An 8,971-nucleotide genomic window follows, 5' to 3' on the forward strand; every position below is an offset into this window, starting at 1 on the left:
TTCCCATAGGTGGTGAGGAAAAACATAGAAGAAGAGAAAACTCGGAGAGGCAGAGCGGCCACCCAGCTGGGCTCCCCCAGGCAAGCATTGGCCACTGCTCTCAGCAGCATCAGTTCTCAATGCATGGGCAGCTTTGGGGTGCTCTGCTGCCCCTCTTCCCTGGGGATGTTCCCCCAAAGGTGGAGCCCCAGGCAGCCAAGTTTCTTATGCCTGGGCCTGGCCTACCCCTCTGTTCAAACACTGATGCCTAGATTTGGGGGCGGGGGAGAACTCTTGGCCCAAGCTGCGCCATGGAAACAGAATAGGAAGAGAGTGAGAGAAAGACCAAGCCACGGCAGGAAGCTTCTGTGCCAGGAGCTGTCACACATTCATGCAGGGGTTCCAGGGCTGTCCTCATTTCCTACTTTCTGCCTCAGAGATTGGCCAGCCTGGGCCTGCACAGAGAAGGGGCAATGACCCAGATACCCAGGCAGTGGGTGAGCCAAGCTTCAGTGCCCCTCCAGTGCCCATCCGGGAGCCCAGCTGCAAACTTGCCTTTGGGTGTCCTGGGAATAAACACCCTCCTTGGGCGTACACTAAATTTTGTTGTTGCTGCAAATACAGAGCCAGTGAATTCGCCGACATTCCTTTAAAGAACTCTAAAGTTCAAAAACTATGAGGAGTTGGGCAGGGACCCAACCTCAGTATTAGAGAAGTCACCCCATGCCATTCCGTGATGTGGCACTCACCCTGCCCTGGCAGGCAGCACAGAAATGAGCTAGCATCTCCTTCCAGCTGACATGATTGTCCACTGCTTCCTGATCAGCGACAGCTACAGTCCCACTTCACACCTCTGCTTCCAGATGCAAGTTGTTGCGACAGTGGGTCATGAAAGTACTGCTGCTTTCTGGCAGGCCCCAGTGGGGAGCACCCCATTCCTCAAACGCTCCTCCAAACCCCACAGCAATCCCCCCTCATCCTCCTCTAAGCAGCTGCCCCTGGTGTGTGAGCCCCTACGTTGCAGCAAGTTGATAAATCCTAGTGGGGTTGATTACAGGTCTGTTTTGGGCTGTCTTTGGCCAAACTGCAGGAGCTGACCTGTCTCGTACCAGAATGCCAACAATGGGCGATGTCATTTGCAGAAGACAAAGCCACCTCAGGGATATTAGGCCAGAATATACACAAGGAGAAATTCACAGCATGGATCCTGAGCTGAGGTCTTAGAGAACCATCCCTGGAGGAAAACCCCAGGTGCCACCCTCGGGCTCAGCATCTCCACAGTATACAGCTGCCTCGCTGCCAGCCCCTGCCCAGAGGTGAGGGTGGACATCTGACCAGCACCTGCCAGACCAGGTTGGTCGAAAGGACAGCCCAGCTCCCTCTTGCTCCGAAGGAGACCTTGGCTGGGGGGCCTCGGGAGCCTAGTTTGTCCTGAAGGAACCAGCAGTGGTTCCCCCACCGCTGGAAACTTCCAGAACCCCTTTCCAGGGCTGTGAGCAAGGACACAGAACTTCTGAAGCAGGGAGCTTTCTGGAGTGTGAAGAAGGCTGTCCCCACCCTCCATCATGTCCCCACTTATCCTGTGGCATTTATTTAAAGGAGTGTCATAAGATGCTGTGAGGGAAGCTCGAGGCCACGGAGTGGTGCATGATGTAAAAGAACACAGAGGTAGCTACTGCTGCATTGGTGACCACGCATGGCACACAGATAACACTCCACTGGGCATTAGGAACATCCCCCTCGCACACAGCCTGGGCTGAGATGCCACGATGATTCTGGAAACAGCTCTGTTCTACGGTCTCGCTGGGGCTGATCCACTGCAAACTGCTTGTATGCACCACATTTCCAGGCTCTCTGGGGCGCCTGCGTCTGCGGCAGGGAGAGCTGCTCTGCCCCTGGCCTGAGGACATGCTCCTCTGCCTGCCCCAGCGGTCACGGCAGCAGGTGGCCAGCCCCCCCCCCGGGGGGGGGGGGGCGTGCAGGACAACCTTGACCTCGGGTCGCTTTTTGCCTCCTTTGTGCGGTCCATGTTTGCTCATCAAAACAAAAACAACGGTGACCACTGCCAAATGCATCTGTTATGAGTACTGAGAATCCTGGGCCCCCTCTGTCTGTCCCATCGTCTCCTCGGTGACCTCCTCTTCCCCACGCGTTCCACCCTGCACTCTGCCACTCTGACATTGTCATCTGCAGCCCGACCTCTCTCTGCCTCCACCTGAAACTTCTGGAAATCTGGAAATGGAATTCTTCCCCCCCCCCCCAGCAGTATGTTCCCTTCAGAATAAAGACACTGTCCCCCGCGCAGTGGCCTGAGCCAAAACCTCCCTGTCACATACAACCCAACTGGGTTGGTCCCCTTAGCTGCCCCCAGGGCCCTCCCCCACCTGGGCTCTGCCCCCTTCCCCCAGCCTCCCCCCTGGTCCCCTGTCCCCTGCTCTGCACAGCCCCTTCCCCACCCGCGGCCGAGGGGAGTCCCACTGCTCCCACAGCCTTTATCTTCCCGGAGGGGCCTTCGACCACCCATGCAGGCCACAGGCGCCCTCCCTCGCCGCTCCTCCCTCCCAGTCCCCGGCTGCGTCTGAGTCCTGTCCTCGGGTCGGTCCTCTGGTGTCGTCTGCCTCCCTGCGACCGTGACTGCGCGTGGCCAGGACCTCGGCCTTGGCGGTCCCTGCACCCGGCCCCAGCGCGGTCCCGGAGCCTGCGCGGGTGTCGCCAGTTAATTCTCTGGGTTCTTCCCTCTGATTCGTTCTCGTGTCACCTGAGGGCGCTCGTCCCCTGCGCGGCCCGGCCGAGCGCCCCGCATAGCTTCTGGGCACCCAGGCGAGCGCGCGGGGCCGGGAGGACCTCCCCTCCCCGGGGGGCCCCAGCCTCGCAGCGTCGTCGGGGCCGCAGGAGCCGCGTGCTCCGGGGACCTCCGCGCCGGCTCCGGCCGCTCCTCTCCTCCGCAGCGTTGGGACGTCCTTCATGGGTGGTCACGGGGTTGCCACAAGCCTCCCGGGCGCATCCGGGTGGATGCGGCTCCAGATAGGCCTCCCTCCGCCCTCCTCGGCCCCACCAGGCTGCGTCCTGTCGCCCCTCTCCCGCCGGCCACCCCCCCACCCCCACCCCGCCTGGCCTGAGTGCGGGTCTCCGCGCCCCGCCTTTCCCGGGAGGGAGGCTCCCTTCCCTGCCCCAGGGAGGCTGCCGGGCTTGGAGGGCGGATCCCTGCTCTACCTCGCACCGCCGGTGGCGTGGGCAGGGTCTGAACTTCCTGAGCCTCAGTTTCCCCATCTCTACCATGGGGCTGCCACGGGGGTTGTTGGAAGAGCGCAGGCGAGGCTCCGGGAAGCGCCTGCTCGCAGCCGTGCTCAGTAGATTCCAGGCCCTGAAGCGGGTAGGGAGGTCCCGGAGCCGACTCCCATGTCGGGGTGTCACGGCGTAGCGGTGTCGGAGCCGGCACTGGGCAGGGCGGCCCGTGGCAGGCGGAGGCCGGTCACACCAGCTTAGGCCCGTGTCCTTCAGCCAAAATCCTGAGTCCAACGCCAGCCCTTCCTGAGTCGCCCAGCAGCTCTGGGCAATGGGGAGTGGTGGCTTCCCCCTCTCCCCGCTTCTTGGGACCCACACTCTGGTGTCCAAGGAAGGGGGTCTGGAAAGGAGGCGCACCGTTCCTGGGCATGCCCAGAGACCTGCCCCAGCCTCGCGCAGCAGTGGGCGCTCCACCCGCAGGGCTACGGATTGGGAGACTGAGGCAGGCATGAAATCCCGCCGCCCAGCTTCTGCCAGGCCTGGTTCTGCAAGGGACGCCCCAGCTCGTCCAGGTAGTTCCCCGAAGCCCGGTATGTGGAGGAGGTGAGGGGCTGCGCACTGGGGACGGGGGTCACCTGTGCCGAGTGGACACAGAGGCACCTGAGGGCAGCCGCCTTCCAGTCGCTTGTCCTGCCCAACGGAGGCGACTCGATCCTGGCGTCCCCAGGCCTGGCCGGGCAGTGACCTGGCATGCTGGGCCCAGAGGGGACAGCTGGATCGGGGGTCGCCTCTGCCTCAGTGACCTGCGGCCTCTGCTTTTGTTCAGGAACATCTGGGGCTAAAATGATCGTTTGGGTTTCTGCAGTGCTGTTGGTCGTCTGAGCATCTCCAGAACTGCGTGAATTTCCGGGAAGTGGGCTCCCACGCCTCCCAATTGGTTCCTGGGACAGCGCGGCCTCCCCGCCCCCCACCCACCCGTGTGCCTCTGCGCTCAGCGATCAGGGATGGCAGGTCCCCGCCCGTCCTTGCCCGGGGTGCTACAGGAAGTTCAGATGCAAACGATTTGGGGCTGTGGAGTTCACACATTTGGAAACTCTTGGGGTAAAATAATGCGTTCAATTTAGAGGAAGCGGTTGGGGGGTGGGGGGGCAAGAGGAAGAGGCCGGGGAAGAGGTTGCCCAAGTGGCGATTTCGGCAAGGGCGCTGGGCTCGGTGCAAGGGGCGGCCAGGGACCCTGACGGTGGCCCCCGCGGCATCGACCCCGGGCGCGGGTCCCAGAGCAGGCGCCTGTCCTTCCTGAGCTCCGTTCTTTTCCTTTCATCTCAACCCTCTTCTGAGCAGGCTTCTGGGGGTCTGGTCTTTTTGTTTTTGTCTTGTGGTCCGACTAACTTGATTATAGTAACATCCTTTTCTGATTGTAAAGTTAATACTTGGCTACCGTAGACAACTTGGGAAATATAGAAAACTAGTTTAGGAAGTTAGACTCTTGCTCCCGCCCAGAGGTGCGACACAGAGCCTGGTGGCCAGTCCCGCCGGGGGTTGGGCTCCCTGGGTCATGCAACCCTTTTTGACGTGGAGTTTTCACTGTTGCTGGCAGGTGAAAGGGTTACATCTCCCTGGTGCCCACCACGGGTGACCTTCAGCGAGTCGCTCCCTGTGAGGACGGGGTCACACCCAGAATAAATGGCCCCCAAGAGGAAGCCCTCCTCATCTGCAGCCTCCCCACCCCTCTGCCCTACCTCATTCACCAGCCTCTCTGAGCCCCACCCCCTCCCACGTTTCAGGCTCTGTTGGGAGCTTCCAATATTCATCTTCTTGTCCCTGGAAGGCAGACCCCTCGCCCCATTTTACCAATGGAAAAGACTACTTTCAGGAACTGACCTCAGGCCGTGCAGCCACCTGCCCAGCGGGTACCCTGGACGGCAGCCCAGGCTCTCTGGAGCCCAGCCATGGGGCCACCACCACTCACTGGCCCAGCTCCTCTGTATGCGAGAAGCCAGAATGACCCATGGGGGCCACTCAGGAGAGCTGCTGCTGTTCCTATGAGAAAGAAAACAAAGGAGGCTGCAGAGGGAAGGCTGCCCTCCAGCCTGCAGGGGCTTCCTGCGCCAAGGATGGCGAGACCATTCTGGACAGGCCCTTCTGGGCTGAGACGTCAACTCTGGACGGGAAACAGAGGGGGAAGGGGCAGGCAGAAAAGGCCCCTGCCTGGCCATGTTGCCTTCGAGGGTGACCCTGTGGGGCAGAGGCTAGAACACCTAATTTGAGGTTTCCAGTGGGAACTGGGGAGCCAGATGGGGAGCCTCAGTCCCCTCAGACAAGGAGGTCCTAAAACTGATGGGAGAGGCCAAGAGAGAAGGTCATGGGAGGGAGAGAGAGGAGACTCCCAGGGTCCGGCATCAGCGTTCTTGGTCTCCAGCTCTGTTCCCTACCTCCATTGTCCTCCTCCATGTCTGTACCATTTCCACATTCCTGTAGGCAGCCCCCTCCCCCATTACACTGTCCTCACTCCCATGTCCCTTCCCCTCCAGGATGACTAGAGCAGGGATCTGTGAACTTCCACCCACAGGCTAGCCCTCTGCCTATTTCTGTAAATAAAGTTTTATTGGAACATAGTCATGTTTGTTCATTTACAGATGATCTATGGCTGCTTTGCTGCTACAATGGCAGAGCTGAGTAGTCTTGGCAGAGAACATATAGCCAGCAAAGCCCAAAACATGCACTATCTGCTCTTCACAGAAAAGCTTGCCTAGGGAGTCATCACGGCTAATGGTTATTGAGTGCTTTCCCTGTGCCAAGCAGTGTTCTGTGTCCTGTACCAGCTCACAGCCCATACCTTCACACCAGGTGACCTCAGCACAGTGGTCATCACCCTCACTGGGAGGGGACTGAGGCCCAATGAGGCTGAGCAAGCCACAGCCACACAGCCAGGGAGCTGGGAGGCCTTCATCTACACCTGACACAACTCACAGGACACATTCCTGTGTAGAGTACCACACTAGGGCCCGGAAGGGACAGCTCCCTACCAGCTGGGGACGTAGCAGAGATGACGGGCACATGAGGGGACAACATTTGGATTGGGCCCTTCAGGATGGGAAATGTGTGGGCAGGCAGGAGGGGTTTCAGGGACCACACAGGTGTGTTCAGGGACCTGGCAGGTAATTAGATTGGACTGAAGCACTGAGCGTGGGGTCAGGGACTGAAAGTGTGGGATTTATTCTACAGGCCTTTCCAGGGATGGAGTGGGCAGTGAAGTGAGAAAGAGCTTCTCAGACGTTACTGGTCATCCAAAGTCCCAACCTGCCCACCCTCTCCCAGGGCAGAGAGAAGCAGGTGCCCCCAGGCCCCACCGCCAGGCCTTCCTCTGCGCACCTCACTTCATCCTCCAGCTCAGGGCGGCCACGTTCACATCCACACCACACTTCTGGGAGGCGAGAGGAAAGAATTTGATTCATTCATTGCGTACAAGGAAACAGATGTAGAAAATTAAATCACTCTTCCAGGCTCAAAAGCTCAAAGGTGGAAGCAGAAAACTCAAGGAGAAGAAACTTCTCTAAGTCCAGATATGGACCCTTCCCTTAGAAAGAAAAATCCACTGTAATTCTATCAAAAGCTCCATGAGCGCTGGGACCAGGTCCCATCCACCCTTTTATCATCCACATCTTTTCATTTGTTGAGCACCTGCTGTGTGCCTGGCCCTATGCAGGATCCTCTCACTGTCCTCATTTGTCTTAAGAACTCCAGGGGATGAGGGAAATTGAGGCCCAGGGAAGGAAAGGCACCAAATGTCTTGAAGGTGCCACCACTGCTCATGCCCACCTTCAGACCCCAAGGCCAAGCTCTGTTCCTAATTCAGCCTCCACACCCCAAAACCAGGCCCATGGGCCAAAAAGAGCTTAAAGAGTGCTGTGGAAACCGAGTCACAGGAATGCGGGGGGAGGTGCTGTGATGAAGGTGGCCAGACTTCCAGCAGGCATTGTCCCTGAAGATGTCCTCGAGTGGCTCCTTTTGGACACTGGTGGAAACCACAAATTGAACAGAAAATGGAGATTCCATAAGGGCCAGAAAGGAGTGCTGTGCTCTGAGGCAAGCAGGCACCCTGAATCCAGGTGGGACCTGGGGTGTCCCCCACCCGACCCCCAGGAGCCCCCCCCCCACACACACACACAGATCAGCTTGGCCTTCATGGTGGATGGAGGAATCGATTCCAGTGGTGTGGGAAGGCAGGACAACCTTCCTGTTTTGGAAGATGAGGGCATTAGTTCCTCCTTCCCTCCCCCCTGCCATAGAGCTGCATCATGGTTTTTTTAGTCTGTGCTTAGTGCTTGTGTTATTCTAGGCATGCAAATGTTACTCACCACTGAGCCAAGTGGAGGTGCTGTGATGACATTGTACAACTTTCTGGTGTTGATAACTGCTTAACTTTTCTTTGCTCAATCTGTTTTGAATTTAGAGCCAGGTGTTCCCACCCTTCAGGCCTGTAAATGCTACTCAGCATGATGCTCCACATGCTCAGGGCTGTCAGCTGTCAGTTAATCCACCCATCTGACCAGGCTGGGAAGTGAGATGGCTGCAGCCCCCGCACCAGCCACTGGCCACTGTGCAGTCCCTCTGGGTGCTCTGACATTTTCCTGTGGGTGAGTCAGGGAGGCAGGAATGCCACCTCTTCAGCTCCCTCCCACAAAGGGGGAAGTCACAAAGAGGAAGGCTAAGGAGGAAGAGATTGCGTGTGTCACGGGGGCAGTGGCTGGGGGGGATGCCATGCTGGGGGACATGGGCAAGCGTCCAGCCCAGCCTCTCACTTTTTTTCCTGCTTCCTACACTCACCTGGCTGCCCCCAACCCACCCCACACCTAGGCAGCCTGGATTACACTTAGGGGTCTCCACTGCACCCAGCCCCACGCCCTTCCTGTGAGTTTGGGGGATCTAGTGAGAAAGAGCTGCGGCTTGGCTTCCTGCTCCGTCGCCCTCCCTAACCCCACCCGGGAGCGAGTCTCACCCTCCCCTGTGCCAGCTCCGCCCCGCCCCCACCTCACCCGCAAAGGCAGCAGCACATGAATCAGCACCGCGAAAGGAAGTCACTGGTGGGAAGAAATTAAAGAGAACGAGAAGGGGGAGGGTCAGGAAGCGACACGGGGCAGCGGGGACAGGCGGCGGGGACGGGGACGAGAGGGCGCGTGGGAGGTGCGGGGTAGGGGTGGTGCGGGCAGCTCGGGACTGGCGCAGATTCCGCCGCGGCTAACGGTCTGTCCCCTCCCCGCCCGCTCGGTGTCGCGGGACCGGCGCACTCCCGCCTGCAGCGCGCACTCCGTCGCCAACGCGTCCCTCCCCGTCCCTGCCGCAGAGGAGCCCGCCCGAGCTCGGGGGACGCGGTGGCCGGGCGGAGGACGGCGACCCACCCCGGGCGCTCTCCCTTCCGGCCCCGGGCTGCGTCGTGTCCTGTCCGGATCGCGCCGGGCCGCCGTCCCTGCTGCGCAGCGTCGCGCGGGCCGTGACACGCGTGTCCCCGGGCCAGGCCGGCTCTCCGGGCGGGGCGGGGTTGTCCTCGGGCCGGCTCTGCGCCGGCACAGGGGGGTTCCCGGCCGGACCCCGAGGGGTAGGCAGCGTTCTGGAAGGTGTGGACGAGAGTGACCGTGGGAAGACGACCCCCGGACCCCTGCACCCTGCGGCCCTGGCCTCAGAGCTCGGAGCGCGGATGAGCAGATGCGGGGTCACCGGCGACGGCACCCGGGCGCGTCGCCGGCTCAGTCGCCCTTATTTCAGCAGC

At 60.1% G+C, this 8,971-nt stretch overlaps 1 long non-coding RNA gene across 6 annotated transcripts; it reads right to left on the reverse strand.

Moving 5' to 3' along the window:
• Nucleotides 1-6,106: 6,106 nt before the first annotated feature.
• On the reverse strand, nt 6,107-8,681 carry LOC134370403 (uncharacterized). Of its 6 annotated transcripts, XR_010022671.1 has the most exons (5): nt 8,604-8,665; nt 8,241-8,285; nt 7,563-7,912; nt 7,024-7,219; nt 6,107-6,628 (listed from the first exon to the last, which is right to left on the reverse strand). It is a non-coding gene; the product is annotated as an uncharacterized LOC134370403 (long non-coding RNA). The 6 variants fall into 6 exon arrangements; XR_010022675.1 differs by lacking the exon at nt 6,107-6,628 and having other exon boundaries at nt 6,641-7,219; nt 7,563-7,835; XR_010022669.1 differs by lacking the exon at nt 6,107-6,628 and having other exon boundaries at nt 6,641-7,219.
• Between the last annotated feature and the right edge of the window lie 290 nt (nt 8,682-8,971).

The sequence above is a fragment of the Cynocephalus volans genome, chromosome 1 (assembly GCF_027409185.1).
Source record: "Cynocephalus volans isolate mCynVol1 chromosome 1, mCynVol1.pri, whole genome shotgun sequence".
Taxonomy (NCBI): Eukaryota; Metazoa; Chordata; class Mammalia; order Dermoptera; family Cynocephalidae; genus Cynocephalus; species Cynocephalus volans.